This window comes from Doryrhamphus excisus, unplaced genomic scaffold (assembly GCF_030265055.1).
Source record: "Doryrhamphus excisus isolate RoL2022-K1 unplaced genomic scaffold, RoL_Dexc_1.0 HiC_scaffold_25, whole genome shotgun sequence".
Classification (NCBI taxonomy): domain Eukaryota; kingdom Metazoa; phylum Chordata; class Actinopteri; order Syngnathiformes; family Syngnathidae; genus Doryrhamphus; species Doryrhamphus excisus.
In genome coordinates this window covers 1,069,888-1,079,416 of record NW_026652243.1, presented here as the reverse complement: position 1 = coordinate 1,079,416, position 9,529 = coordinate 1,069,888, and the positions used below count along the sequence as shown (strand labels likewise).

The window sequence follows — 9,529 nt, the reverse complement described above, 5'->3', positions numbered from 1 at the left end:
TAAGTGTCAAACAGCGCCCTCTGCTGTCAGGCTAGAGCAAAAACCATAAAAAGCTTACAGCACCTGGTATTCCCAGGCGGTCTCCCATCCAAGTACTAACCAGGCCCTCCCCTGCTTAGCTTCTGAGATCAGGCGTTTTCAGGGTAGTATGGCCAAAAGCTGCCAAGGCAACTGAAAAGATCCTATTTGAAGGCGACGCAGGACAAACTAGACTCCAGCAAAACATGTCAAACAGCGCCCTCTGCTGTCAGGCTAGAGCAGAAACCATAAAAAGCTTACAGCACCTGGTATTCCCAGGCGGTCTCCCATCCAAGTACTAACCAGGCCCTCCCCTGCTTAGCTTCCGAGATCAGGCGTTTTCAGGGTAGTGTGGCCGTAAGCTGCCTGGGCAACTGTAAAGATCCTATTTGAAGAAGACGCAGGCCAAACTAGACTCCAGCAAAAAGTGTCAAACAGCGCCCTCTGCTGTCAGGCAAGAGCAGAAACCATAAAAAGCTTACAGCACCTGGTAATCCCAGGCGGTCTCCCATCCAAGTACTAACCAGGACCGCCCCTGCTTAGCTTCCGAGATCGGACGAGATCGGGCGTTTTCAGGGTAGTATGGCCGTAAGCTGCAAGGGCGACTGAAAAGATCCTATTTGAAGGCGACGCAGGCCAAACTAGACTCCAGCAAAAAGTGTCAAACAGCGCCCTCTGCTGTCAGGCAAGAGCAGAAACCATAAAAAGCTTACAGCACCTGGTATTCCCAGGCGGTCTCCCATCCAAGTACTAACCAGGCCCGCCCCTGCTTAGCTTCCGAGATCGGACGAGATCAGGCGTTTTCAGGGTGGTATGGCCGTAAGCTGCCAGGACAACTGAAAAGATCTTATTTGAAGGCGACGCAGGCCAAACTAGATCCAGCAAAAAGTGTCAAACAGCGCCCTCTGCTGTCAGGCTAGAGCAGAAACCATAAAAAGCTTACAGCACCTGGTATTCCCAGGCGGTCTCCCATCCAAGTACTAACCAGGCCCGCCCCTGCTTAGCTTCCGAGATCGGACGAGATCGGGCGTTTTCAGGGTAATATGGCCGTAAGCTGCCACATCAACTGAAAAGATCCTATTTGAAGGCGACGCAGGCCAAACTAGACTCCAGCAAAAGGTGTCAAACAGCGCCCTCTGCTGTCAGGCAAGAGCAGAAACCATAAAAAGCTTACAGCACCTGGTATTCCCAGGCGGTCTCCCATCCAAGTACTAACCAGGCCCGCCCCTGCTTAGCTTCCGAGATCGGACGAGATCAGGCGTTTTCAGGGTGGTATGGCCGTAAGCTGCCAGGACAACTGAAAAGATCTTATTTGAAGGCGACGCAGGCCAAACTAGATCCAGCAAAAAGTGTCAAACAGCGCCCTCTGCTGTCAGGCTAGAGCAGAAACCATAAAAAGCTTACAGCACCTGGTATTCCCAGGCGGTCTCCCATCCAAGTACTAACCAGGCCCTCCCCTGCTTAGCTTCCGAGATCAGGCGTTTTCAGGGTAGTATGGCCAAAAGCTGCCAAGGCAACTGAAAAGATCCTATTTGAAGGCGACGCAGGACAAACTAGACTCCAGCAAAACATGTCAAACAGCGCCCTCTGCTGTCAGGCTAGAGCAGAAACCATAAAAAGCTTACAGCACCTGGTATTCCCAGGCGGTCTCCCATCCAAGTACTAACCAGGCCCGCCCCTGCTTAGCTTCCGAGATCGGACGAGATCGGGCGTTTTCAGGGTAGTATGGTCGTAAGCTGCCAGGGCAAATGAAAAGATCCTATTTGAAGGCGACGCAGGCCAAACTAGACTCCAGCAAAAAGTGTCAAACAGCGCCCTCTGCTGTCAGGCAAGAGCAGAAACCATAAAAGGCTTACAGCACCTGGTATTGCCAGGCGGTCTCCCATCCAAGTACTAACCAGGCCCACCCCTGCTTAGCTTCCGAGATCGGACGAGATCGGGCGTTTTCAGGGTAGTATGGCCGTAAGCTGCCAGGACAACTGAAAAGATCTTATTTGAAGGCGACGCAGGCCAAACTAGATCCAGCAAAAAGTGTCAAACAGCGCCCTCTGCTGTCAGGCTAGAGCAGAAACCATAAAAAGCTTACAGCACCTGGTATTCCCAGGCGGTCTCCCATCCAAGTACTAACCAGGCCCGCCCCTGCTTAGCTTCCGAGATCGGGCGTTTTCAGGGTAGTATGGCCGTAAGCTGCCAGGTCAACTGAAAAGATCCTATTTGAAGGTGACGCAGGCCAAACTAGACTCCAGCAAAACATGTCAAACAGCGCCCTCTGCTGTCAGGCAAGAGCAGAAACCATGAAAAGCTTACAGCACCTGGTATTCCCAGGCGGTCTCCCATCCAAGTACTAACCAGGCTCGCCCCTGCTTAGCTTCCGAGATCGGACGAGATCGGGCGTTTTCAGGGTAGTATGGCCGTAAGCTGCCACATCAACTGAAAAGATCCTATTTGAAGACGACGCAGGCCAAACTAGACTCCAGCAAAAGGTGTCAAACAGCGCCCTCTGCTGTCAGGCAAGAGCAGAAACCATAAAAAGCTTACAGCACCTGGTATTCCCAGGCGGTCTCCCATCCAAGTACTAACCAGGCCCGCCCCTGCTTAGCTTCCGAGATCGGACGAGATCAGGCGTTTTCAGGGTGGTATGGCCGTAAGCTGCCAGGACAACTGAAAAGATCTTATTTGAAGGCGACGCAGGCCAAACTAGATCCAGCAAAAAGTGTCAAACAGCGCCCTCTGCTGTCAGGCTAGAGCAAAAACCATAAAAAGCTTACAGCACCTGGTATTCCCAGGCGGTCTCCCATCCAAGTACTAACCAGGCCCTCCCCTGCTTAGCTTCCGAGATCAGGCGTTTTCAGGGTAGTATGGCCAAAAGCTGCCAAGGCAACTGAAAAGATCCTATTTGAAGGCGACGCAGGACAAACTAGACTCCAGCAAAACATGTCAAACAGCGCCCTCTGCTGTCAGGCAAGAGCAGAAACCATAAAAAGCTTACAGCACCTGGTATTCCCAGGCGGTCTCCCAGCCAAGTACTAACCAGGCCCGCCCCTGCTTAGCTTCCGAGATCGGACGAGATCGGGCGTTTTCAGGGTAGTATGGCCGTAAGCTGCCAGGTCAACTGAAAAGATCCTATTTGAAGGTGACGCAGGCCAAACTAGACTACAGCAAAAAGTGTCAAACAGCGCCCTCTGCTGTCAGGCAAGAGCAGAAACCATAAAAAGCTTACAGCACCTGGTATTCACAGGCGGTCTCCCATCCAAGTACTAACCAGGCCCGGCCCTGCTTAGCTTCCGAGATCGTACGAGATCGGGCGTTTTCAGGGTAGTATGGCCTAAGCTGCCAGGTCAACTGAAAAGATCCTATTTGAAAGTGACGCAGGCCAAACTAGACTACAGCAAAAAGTGTCAAACAGCGCCCTCTGCTGTCAGGCAAGAGCAGAAACCATAAAAAGCTTACAGCACCTGGTATTCACAGGCGGTCTCCCATCCAAGTACTAACCAGGCCCGCCCCTGCTTAGCTTCCGAGATCGGGCGTTTTCAGGGTAGTATGGCGGTAAGCTGCCAGGACAACTGAAAAGATCCTATTTGAAGAAGACGCAGGCCAAACTAGACTCCAGCAAAAAGTGTCAAACAGCGCCCTCTGCTGTCAGGCAAGAGCAGAAACCATAAAAAGCTTACAGCACCTGGTAATCCCAGGCGGTCTCCCATCCAAGTACTAACCAGGACCGCCCCTGCTTAGCTTCCGAGATCGGACGAGATCGGGCGTTTTCAGGGTAGTATGGCCGTAAGCTGCAAGGGCGACTGAAAAGATCCTATTTGAAGGCGACGCAGGCCAAACTAGACTCCAGCAAAAAGTGTCAAACAGCGCCCTCTGCTGTCAGGCAAGAGCAGAAACCATAAAAAGCTTACAGCACCTGGTATTCCCAGGCGGTCTCCCATCCAAGTACTAACCAGGCCCGCCCCTGCTTAGCTTCCGAGATCGGACGAGATCAGGCGTTTTCAGGGTGGTATGGCCGTAAGCTGCCACATCAACTGAAAAGATCCTATTTGAAGGCGACGCAGGCCAAACTAGATTCCAGCAAAAAGTGTCAAACAGCGCCCTCTGCTGTCAGGCAAGAGCAGAAACCAAAAAAAGCTTACAGCACCTGGTATTCCCAGGCGGTCTCCCATCCAAGTACTAACCAGGCCCGCCCCTGCTTAGCTTCCGAGATCGGACGAGATCAGGCGTTTTCAGGGTGGTGTGGCCGTAAGCTGCCAGGACAACTGAAAAGATCTTATTTGAAGGCGACGCAGGCCAAACTAGATCCAGCAGAAAGTGTCAAACAGCGCCCTCTGCTGTCAGGCTAGAGCAGAAACCATAAAAAGCTTACAGCACCTGGTATTCCCAGGCGGTCTCCCATCCAAGTACTAACCAGGCCCGCCCCTGCTTAGCTTCCGAGATCGGACGAGATCGGGCGTTTTCAGTGTAGTATGGCCATAAGCTGCCAGGTCAACTGAAAAGATCCTATTTGAAGAAGACGCAGGCCAAACTAGACTCCAGCAAAAAGTGTCAAACAGCGCCCTCTGCTGTCAGGCAAGAGCAGAAACCATGAAAAGCTTACAGCACCTGGTATTCCCAGGCGGTCTCCCATCCAAGTACTAACCAGGCCCGCCCCTGCTTAGCTTCCGAGATCGGACGAGATCAGGCGTTTTCAGGGTGGTATGGCCGTAAGCTGCCAGGACAACTGAAAAGACCTTATTTGAAGGCGACGCAGGCCAAACTAGATCCAGCAAAAAGTGTCAAACAGCGCCCTCTGCTGTCAGGCTAGAGCAGAAACCATAAAAAGCTTACAGCACCTGGTATTCCCAGGCGGTCTCCCATCCAAGTACTAACCAGGCCCTCCCCTGCTTAGCTTCCGAGATCAGGCGTTTTCAGGGTAGTGTGGCCGTAAGCTGCCAGGGCAACTGTAAAGATCCTATTTGAAGGCGACGCAGGCCAAACTAGACTCCAGCAAAAAGTGTCAAACAGCGCCCTCTGCTGTCAGGCAAGAGCAGAAACCATAAAAAGCTTACAGCACCTGGTATTCCCAGGCGGTCTCCCATCCAAGTACTAACCAGGCCCGCCCCTGCTTAGCTTCCGAGATCGGACGAGATCGGGCGTTTTCAGGGTAGTATGGCCGTAAGCTGCCACATCAACTGAAAAGATCCTATTTGAAGGCGACGCAGGCCAAACTAGACTCCAGCAAAAAGTGTCAAACAGCGCCCTCTGCTGTCAGGCAAGAGCAGAAACCATAAAAAGCTTACAGCACCTGGTATTCCCAGGCGGTCTCCCATCCAAGTACTAACCAGGCCCGCCCCTGCTTAGCTTCCGAGATCGGAAGAGATCGGAAGAGATCGGGCGTTTTCAGGGTAGTATGGCCGTAAGCTGCCAGGACAACTGAAAAGATCCTATTTGAAGGCGACGCAGGCCAAACTAGACTCCAGCAAAAAGTGTCAAACAGCGCCCTCTGCTGTCAGGCAAGAGCAGAAACCATAAAAAGCTTACAGCACCTGGTATTCCCAGGCGGTCTCCCATCCAAGTACTAACCAGGCCCGCCCCTGCTTAGCTTCCGAGATCGGACGAGATCGGGCGTTTTCAGGGTAGTATGGCCGTAAGCTGCCAGGACAACTGAAAAGATCTTATTTGAAGGCGACGCAGGCCAAACTAGATCCAGCAAAAAGTGTCAAACAGCGCCCTCTGCTGTCAGGCTAGAGCAGAAACCATAAAAAGCTTACAGCACCTGGTATTCCCAGGCGGTCTCCCATCCAAGTACTAACCAGGCCCACCCCTGCTTAGCTTCCGAGATCGGACGAGATCGGGCGTTTTCAGGGTAGTATGGCCATAAGCTGCCAGGTCAACTGAAAAGATCCTATTTGAAGAAGACGCAGGCCAAACTAGACTCCAGCAAAAAGTGTCAAACAGCGCCCTCTGCTGTCAGGCAAGAGCAGAAACCATAAAAAGCTTACAGCACCTGGTATTCCCAGGCGGTCTCCCATCCAAGTACTAACCAGGCCCGCCCCTGCTTAGCTTCCGAGATCGGACAAGACCGGGCGTTTTCAGGGTAGTATGGCCGTAAGCTGCCAGGGCATCTGAAAAGATCCTATTTGAAGGCGACGCAGGCCAAACTAGACTCCAGCAAAAAGTGTCAAACAGCGCCCTCTGCTGTTAGGCAAGAGCAGAAACCATAAAAAGCTTACAGCACCTGGTATTCCCAGGCGGTCTCCCATTCAAGTACTAACCAGGCCCGCCCGTGCTTAGCTTCCGAGATCGGACGAGATCGGGCGTTTTCAAGGTAGTATGGCCGTAAGCTGCCAGGTCAACTGAAAAAATCCTATTTGAAGGTGACGCAGGCCAAACTAGACTCCAGCAAAACATGTCAAACAGCGCCCTCTGCTGTCAGGCAAGAGCAGAAACCATAAAAAGCTTACAGCACCTGGTATTCCCAGGCGGTCTCCCATCCAAGTATAACCAGGCCCGCCCCTGCTTAGCTTCCGAGATCGGGCGTTTTCAGGGTAGTATGGCCAAAAGCTGCCAAGGCAACTGAAAAGATCCTATTTGAAGGCGACGCAGGACAAACTAGACTCCAGCAAAAAGTGTCAAACAGCGCCCTCTGCTGTCAGGCAAGAGCAGAAACCATAAAAAGCGTACAGCACCTGGTATTCCCAGGCGGTCTCCCATCCAAGTACTAACCAGGCCCGCCCCTGCTTAGCTTCCGAGATCGGACGAGATCGGGCGTTTTCAGGGTAGTATGGCCGTAAGCTGCCAGGGCAAATGAAAAGATCCTATTTGAAGGCGACGCAGGCCAAACTAGACTCCAGCAAAAAGTGTCAAACAGCGCCCTCTGCTGTCAGGCAAGAGCAGAAACCATAAAAGGCTTACAGCACCTGGTATTGCCAGGCGGTCTCCCATCCAAGTACTAACCAGGCCCACCCCTGCTTAGCTTCCGAGATCGGACGAGATCGGGCGTTTTCAGGGTAGTATGGCCGTAAGCTGCCAGGACAACTGAAAAGATCTTATTTGAAGGCGACGCAGGCCAAACTAGATCCAGCAAAAAGTGTCAAACAGCGCCCTCTGCTGTCAGGCTAGAGCAGAAACCATAAAAAGCTTACAGCACCTGGTATTCCCAGGCGGTCTCCCATCCAAGTACTAACCAGGCCCGCCCCTGCTTAGCTTCCGAGATCGGGCGTTTTCAGGGTAGTATGGCCGTAAGCTGCCAGGTCAACTGAAAAGATCCTATTTGAAGGTGACGCAGGCCAAACTAGACTCCAGCAAAACATGTCAAACAGCGCCCTCTGCTGTCAGGCAAGAGCAGAAACCATGAAAAGCTTACAGCACCTGGTATTCCCAGGCGGTCTCCCATCCAAGTACTAACCAGGCTCGCCCCTGCTTAGCTTCCGAGATCGGACGAGATCGGGCGTTTTCAGGGTAGTATGGCCGTAAGCTGCCACATCAACTGAAAAGATCCTATTTGAAGGCGACGCAGGCCAAACTAGACTCCAGCAAAAGGTGTCAAACAGCGCCCTCTGCTGTCAGGCAAGAGCAGAAACCATAAAAAGCTTACAGCACCTGGTATTCCCAGGCGGTCTCCCATCCAAGTACTAACCAGGCCCGCCCCTGCTTAGCTTCCGAGATCGGACGAGATCAGGCGTTTTCAGGGTGGTATGGCCGTAAGCTGCCAGGACAACTGAAAAGATCTTATTTGAAGGCGACGCAGGCCAAACTAGATCCAGCAAAAAGTGTCAAACAGCGCCCTCTGCTGTCAGGCTAGAGCAAAAACCATAAAAAGCTTACAGCACCTGGTATTCCCAGGCGGTCTCCCATCCAAGTACTAACCAGGCCCTCCCCTGCTTAGCTTCTGAGATCAGGCGTTTTCAGGGTAGTATGGCCAAAAGCTGCCAAGGCAACTGAAAAGATCCTATTTGAAGGCGACGCAGGACAAACTAGACTCCAGCAAAACATGTCAAACAGCGCCCTCTGCTGTCAGGCTAGAGCAGAAACCATAAAAAGCTTACAGCACCTGGTATTCCCAGGCGGTCTCCCATCCAAGTACTAACCAGGCCCTCCCCTGCTTAGCTTCCGAGATCAGGCGTTTTCAGGGTAGTGTGGCCGTAAGCTGCCTGGGCAACTGTAAAGATCCTATTTGAAGAAGACGCAGGCCAAACTAGACTCCAGCAAAAAGTGTCAAACAGCGCCCTCTGCTGTCAGGCAAGAGCAGAAACCATAAAAAGCTTACAGCACCTGGTAATCCCAGGCGGTCTCCCATCCAAGTACTAACCAGGACCGCCCCTGCTTAGCTTCCGAGATCGGACGAGATCGGGCGTTTTCAGGGTAGTATGGCCGTAAGCTGCAAGGGCGACTGAAAAGATCCTATTTGAAGGCGACGCAGGCCAAACTAGACTCCAGCAAAAAGTGTCAAACAGCGCCCTCTGCTGTCAGGCAAGAGCAGAAACCATAAAAAGCTTACAGCACCTGGTATTCCCAGGCGGTCTCCCATCCAAGTACTAACCAGGCCCGCCCCTGCTTAGCTTCCGAGATCGGACGAGATCAGGCGTTTTCAGGGTGGTATGGCCGTAAGCTGCCAGGACAACTGAAAAGATCTTATTTGAAGGCGACGCAGGCCAAACTAGATCCAGCAAAAAGTGTCAAACAGCGCCCTCTGCTGTCAGGCTAGAGCAGAAACCATAAAAAGCTTACAGCACCTGGTATTCCCAGGCGGTCTCCCATCCAAGTACTAACCAGGCCCGCCCCTGCTTAGCTTCCGAGATCGGACGAGATCGGGCGTTTTCAGGGTAATATGGCCGTAAGCTGCCACATCAACTGAAAAGATCCTATTTGAAGGCGACGCAGGCCAAACTAGACTCCAGCAAAAGGTGTCAAACAGCGCCCTCTGCTGTCAGGCAAGAGCAGAAACCATAAAAAGCTTACAGCACCTGGTATTCCCAGGCGGTCTCCCATCCAAGTACTAACCAGGCCCGCCCCTGCTTAGCTTCCGAGATCGGACGAGATCAGGCGTTTTCAGGGTGGTATGGCCGTAAGCTGCCAGGACAACTGAAAAGATCTTATTTGAAGGCGACGCAGGCCAAACTAGATCCAGCAAAAAGTGTCAAACAGCGCCCTCTGCTGTCAGGCTAGAGCAGAAACCATAAAAAGCTTACAGCACCTGGTATTCCCAGGCGGTCTCCCATCCAAGTACTAACCAGGCCCTCCCCTGCTTAGCTTCCGAGATCAGGCGTTTTCAGGGTAGTATGGCCAAAAGCTGCCAAGGCAACTGAAAAGATCCTATTTGAAGGCGACGCAGGACAAACTAGACTCCAGCAAAACATGTCAAACAGCGCCCTCTGCTGTCAGGCTAGAGCAGAAACCATAAAAAGCTTACAGCACCTGGTATTCCCAGGCGGTCTCCCATCCAAGTACTAACCAGGCCCGCCCCTGCTTAGCTTCCGAGATCGGACGAGATCGGGCGTTTTCAGGGTAGTATGGTCGTAAGCTGCCAGGGCAA

The 9,529-nt window shown here is 52.4% G+C and overlaps 29 non-coding genes and 13 pseudogenes across 29 annotated transcripts; all 42 read right to left on the bottom strand.

Moving 5' to 3' along the window:
* Positions 1-51: 51 nt before the first annotated feature.
* Positions 52-160, bottom strand: LOC131112902 (5S ribosomal RNA; annotated as a pseudogene).
* A 112-nt stretch (positions 161-272) lies between these two features.
* Positions 273-381, bottom strand: LOC131112784 (5S ribosomal RNA; annotated as a pseudogene).
* A 112-nt stretch (positions 382-493) lies between these two features.
* LOC131118222 (5S ribosomal RNA) lies at positions 494-612 on the bottom strand. Its single transcript, XR_009125388.1, has one exon. It is a non-coding gene; the product is annotated as a 5S ribosomal RNA (ribosomal RNA).
* A 112-nt stretch (positions 613-724) lies between these two features.
* LOC131112240 (5S ribosomal RNA) lies at positions 725-843 on the bottom strand. Its single transcript, XR_009121370.1, has one exon. It is a non-coding gene; the product is annotated as a 5S ribosomal RNA (ribosomal RNA).
* Positions 844-954: 111 nt separating this feature from the next.
* Positions 955-1,073, bottom strand: LOC131115982 (5S ribosomal RNA). Its single transcript, XR_009123249.1, has one exon. It is a non-coding gene; the product is annotated as a 5S ribosomal RNA (ribosomal RNA).
* A 112-nt stretch (positions 1,074-1,185) lies between these two features.
* LOC131112228 (5S ribosomal RNA) lies at positions 1,186-1,304 on the bottom strand. The gene has a single exon (XR_009121369.1). It is a non-coding gene; the product is annotated as a 5S ribosomal RNA (ribosomal RNA).
* A 111-nt stretch (positions 1,305-1,415) lies between these two features.
* On the bottom strand, positions 1,416-1,524 carry LOC131113578 (5S ribosomal RNA; annotated as a pseudogene).
* A 112-nt stretch (positions 1,525-1,636) lies between these two features.
* On the bottom strand, positions 1,637-1,755 carry LOC131116218 (5S ribosomal RNA). The gene has a single exon (XR_009123475.1). It is a non-coding gene; the product is annotated as a 5S ribosomal RNA (ribosomal RNA).
* Positions 1,756-1,867: 112 nt separating this feature from the next.
* Positions 1,868-1,986, bottom strand: LOC131116557 (5S ribosomal RNA). Its single transcript, XR_009123801.1, has one exon. It is a non-coding gene; the product is annotated as a 5S ribosomal RNA (ribosomal RNA).
* A 111-nt stretch (positions 1,987-2,097) lies between these two features.
* Positions 2,098-2,206, bottom strand: LOC131111848 (5S ribosomal RNA; annotated as a pseudogene).
* A 112-nt stretch (positions 2,207-2,318) lies between these two features.
* Positions 2,319-2,437, bottom strand: LOC131116682 (5S ribosomal RNA). Its single transcript, XR_009123921.1, has one exon. It is a non-coding gene; the product is annotated as a 5S ribosomal RNA (ribosomal RNA).
* A 112-nt stretch (positions 2,438-2,549) lies between these two features.
* LOC131112217 (5S ribosomal RNA) lies at positions 2,550-2,668 on the bottom strand. The gene has a single exon (XR_009121368.1). It is a non-coding gene; the product is annotated as a 5S ribosomal RNA (ribosomal RNA).
* Positions 2,669-2,779: 111 nt separating this feature from the next.
* On the bottom strand, positions 2,780-2,888 carry LOC131113577 (5S ribosomal RNA; annotated as a pseudogene).
* A 112-nt stretch (positions 2,889-3,000) lies between these two features.
* On the bottom strand, positions 3,001-3,119 carry LOC131115577 (5S ribosomal RNA). The gene has a single exon (XR_009122855.1). It is a non-coding gene; the product is annotated as a 5S ribosomal RNA (ribosomal RNA).
* A 112-nt stretch (positions 3,120-3,231) lies between these two features.
* On the bottom strand, positions 3,232-3,349 carry LOC131119078 (5S ribosomal RNA). Its single transcript, XR_009126208.1, has one exon. It is a non-coding gene; the product is annotated as a 5S ribosomal RNA (ribosomal RNA).
* A 112-nt stretch (positions 3,350-3,461) lies between these two features.
* LOC131113802 (5S ribosomal RNA) lies at positions 3,462-3,570 on the bottom strand (annotated as a pseudogene).
* A 112-nt stretch (positions 3,571-3,682) lies between these two features.
* LOC131118221 (5S ribosomal RNA) lies at positions 3,683-3,801 on the bottom strand. The gene has a single exon (XR_009125387.1). It is a non-coding gene; the product is annotated as a 5S ribosomal RNA (ribosomal RNA).
* A 112-nt stretch (positions 3,802-3,913) lies between these two features.
* LOC131112204 (5S ribosomal RNA) lies at positions 3,914-4,032 on the bottom strand. The gene has a single exon (XR_009121366.1). It is a non-coding gene; the product is annotated as a 5S ribosomal RNA (ribosomal RNA).
* A 112-nt stretch (positions 4,033-4,144) lies between these two features.
* Positions 4,145-4,263, bottom strand: LOC131115824 (5S ribosomal RNA). The gene has a single exon (XR_009123093.1). It is a non-coding gene; the product is annotated as a 5S ribosomal RNA (ribosomal RNA).
* Positions 4,264-4,374: 111 nt separating this feature from the next.
* Positions 4,375-4,493, bottom strand: LOC131117063 (5S ribosomal RNA). Its single transcript, XR_009124293.1, has one exon. It is a non-coding gene; the product is annotated as a 5S ribosomal RNA (ribosomal RNA).
* Positions 4,494-4,605: 112 nt separating this feature from the next.
* Positions 4,606-4,724, bottom strand: LOC131112192 (5S ribosomal RNA). Its single transcript, XR_009121365.1, has one exon. It is a non-coding gene; the product is annotated as a 5S ribosomal RNA (ribosomal RNA).
* Positions 4,725-4,835: 111 nt separating this feature from the next.
* LOC131112783 (5S ribosomal RNA) lies at positions 4,836-4,944 on the bottom strand (annotated as a pseudogene).
* Positions 4,945-5,056: 112 nt separating this feature from the next.
* On the bottom strand, positions 5,057-5,175 carry LOC131114739 (5S ribosomal RNA). Its single transcript, XR_009122042.1, has one exon. It is a non-coding gene; the product is annotated as a 5S ribosomal RNA (ribosomal RNA).
* Positions 5,176-5,287: 112 nt separating this feature from the next.
* Positions 5,288-5,416, bottom strand: LOC131118692 (5S ribosomal RNA; annotated as a pseudogene).
* Positions 5,417-5,528: 112 nt separating this feature from the next.
* On the bottom strand, positions 5,529-5,647 carry LOC131114737 (5S ribosomal RNA). Its single transcript, XR_009122040.1, has one exon. It is a non-coding gene; the product is annotated as a 5S ribosomal RNA (ribosomal RNA).
* Positions 5,648-5,758: 111 nt separating this feature from the next.
* LOC131115275 (5S ribosomal RNA) lies at positions 5,759-5,877 on the bottom strand. The gene has a single exon (XR_009122558.1). It is a non-coding gene; the product is annotated as a 5S ribosomal RNA (ribosomal RNA).
* A 112-nt stretch (positions 5,878-5,989) lies between these two features.
* LOC131117553 (5S ribosomal RNA) lies at positions 5,990-6,108 on the bottom strand. Its single transcript, XR_009124767.1, has one exon. It is a non-coding gene; the product is annotated as a 5S ribosomal RNA (ribosomal RNA).
* A 112-nt stretch (positions 6,109-6,220) lies between these two features.
* On the bottom strand, positions 6,221-6,339 carry LOC131116983 (5S ribosomal RNA). Its single transcript, XR_009124213.1, has one exon. It is a non-coding gene; the product is annotated as a 5S ribosomal RNA (ribosomal RNA).
* Positions 6,340-6,451: 112 nt separating this feature from the next.
* LOC131114058 (5S ribosomal RNA) lies at positions 6,452-6,559 on the bottom strand (annotated as a pseudogene).
* A 112-nt stretch (positions 6,560-6,671) lies between these two features.
* LOC131116203 (5S ribosomal RNA) lies at positions 6,672-6,790 on the bottom strand. The gene has a single exon (XR_009123460.1). It is a non-coding gene; the product is annotated as a 5S ribosomal RNA (ribosomal RNA).
* Positions 6,791-6,902: 112 nt separating this feature from the next.
* LOC131116556 (5S ribosomal RNA) lies at positions 6,903-7,021 on the bottom strand. The gene has a single exon (XR_009123800.1). It is a non-coding gene; the product is annotated as a 5S ribosomal RNA (ribosomal RNA).
* Positions 7,022-7,132: 111 nt separating this feature from the next.
* LOC131111847 (5S ribosomal RNA) lies at positions 7,133-7,241 on the bottom strand (annotated as a pseudogene).
* Positions 7,242-7,353: 112 nt separating this feature from the next.
* Positions 7,354-7,472, bottom strand: LOC131116681 (5S ribosomal RNA). Its single transcript, XR_009123920.1, has one exon. It is a non-coding gene; the product is annotated as a 5S ribosomal RNA (ribosomal RNA).
* Positions 7,473-7,584: 112 nt separating this feature from the next.
* On the bottom strand, positions 7,585-7,703 carry LOC131112180 (5S ribosomal RNA). The gene has a single exon (XR_009121364.1). It is a non-coding gene; the product is annotated as a 5S ribosomal RNA (ribosomal RNA).
* Positions 7,704-7,814: 111 nt separating this feature from the next.
* LOC131112901 (5S ribosomal RNA) lies at positions 7,815-7,923 on the bottom strand (annotated as a pseudogene).
* A 112-nt stretch (positions 7,924-8,035) lies between these two features.
* On the bottom strand, positions 8,036-8,144 carry LOC131112782 (5S ribosomal RNA; annotated as a pseudogene).
* Positions 8,145-8,256: 112 nt separating this feature from the next.
* LOC131118219 (5S ribosomal RNA) lies at positions 8,257-8,375 on the bottom strand. Its single transcript, XR_009125385.1, has one exon. It is a non-coding gene; the product is annotated as a 5S ribosomal RNA (ribosomal RNA).
* Positions 8,376-8,487: 112 nt separating this feature from the next.
* Positions 8,488-8,606, bottom strand: LOC131112169 (5S ribosomal RNA). Its single transcript, XR_009121363.1, has one exon. It is a non-coding gene; the product is annotated as a 5S ribosomal RNA (ribosomal RNA).
* Positions 8,607-8,717: 111 nt separating this feature from the next.
* On the bottom strand, positions 8,718-8,836 carry LOC131115981 (5S ribosomal RNA). Its single transcript, XR_009123247.1, has one exon. It is a non-coding gene; the product is annotated as a 5S ribosomal RNA (ribosomal RNA).
* A 112-nt stretch (positions 8,837-8,948) lies between these two features.
* On the bottom strand, positions 8,949-9,067 carry LOC131112157 (5S ribosomal RNA). The gene has a single exon (XR_009121362.1). It is a non-coding gene; the product is annotated as a 5S ribosomal RNA (ribosomal RNA).
* A 111-nt stretch (positions 9,068-9,178) lies between these two features.
* LOC131113576 (5S ribosomal RNA) lies at positions 9,179-9,287 on the bottom strand (annotated as a pseudogene).
* Positions 9,288-9,399: 112 nt separating this feature from the next.
* Positions 9,400-9,518, bottom strand: LOC131116217 (5S ribosomal RNA). Its single transcript, XR_009123474.1, has one exon. It is a non-coding gene; the product is annotated as a 5S ribosomal RNA (ribosomal RNA).
* Between the last annotated feature and the right edge of the window lie 11 nt (positions 9,519-9,529).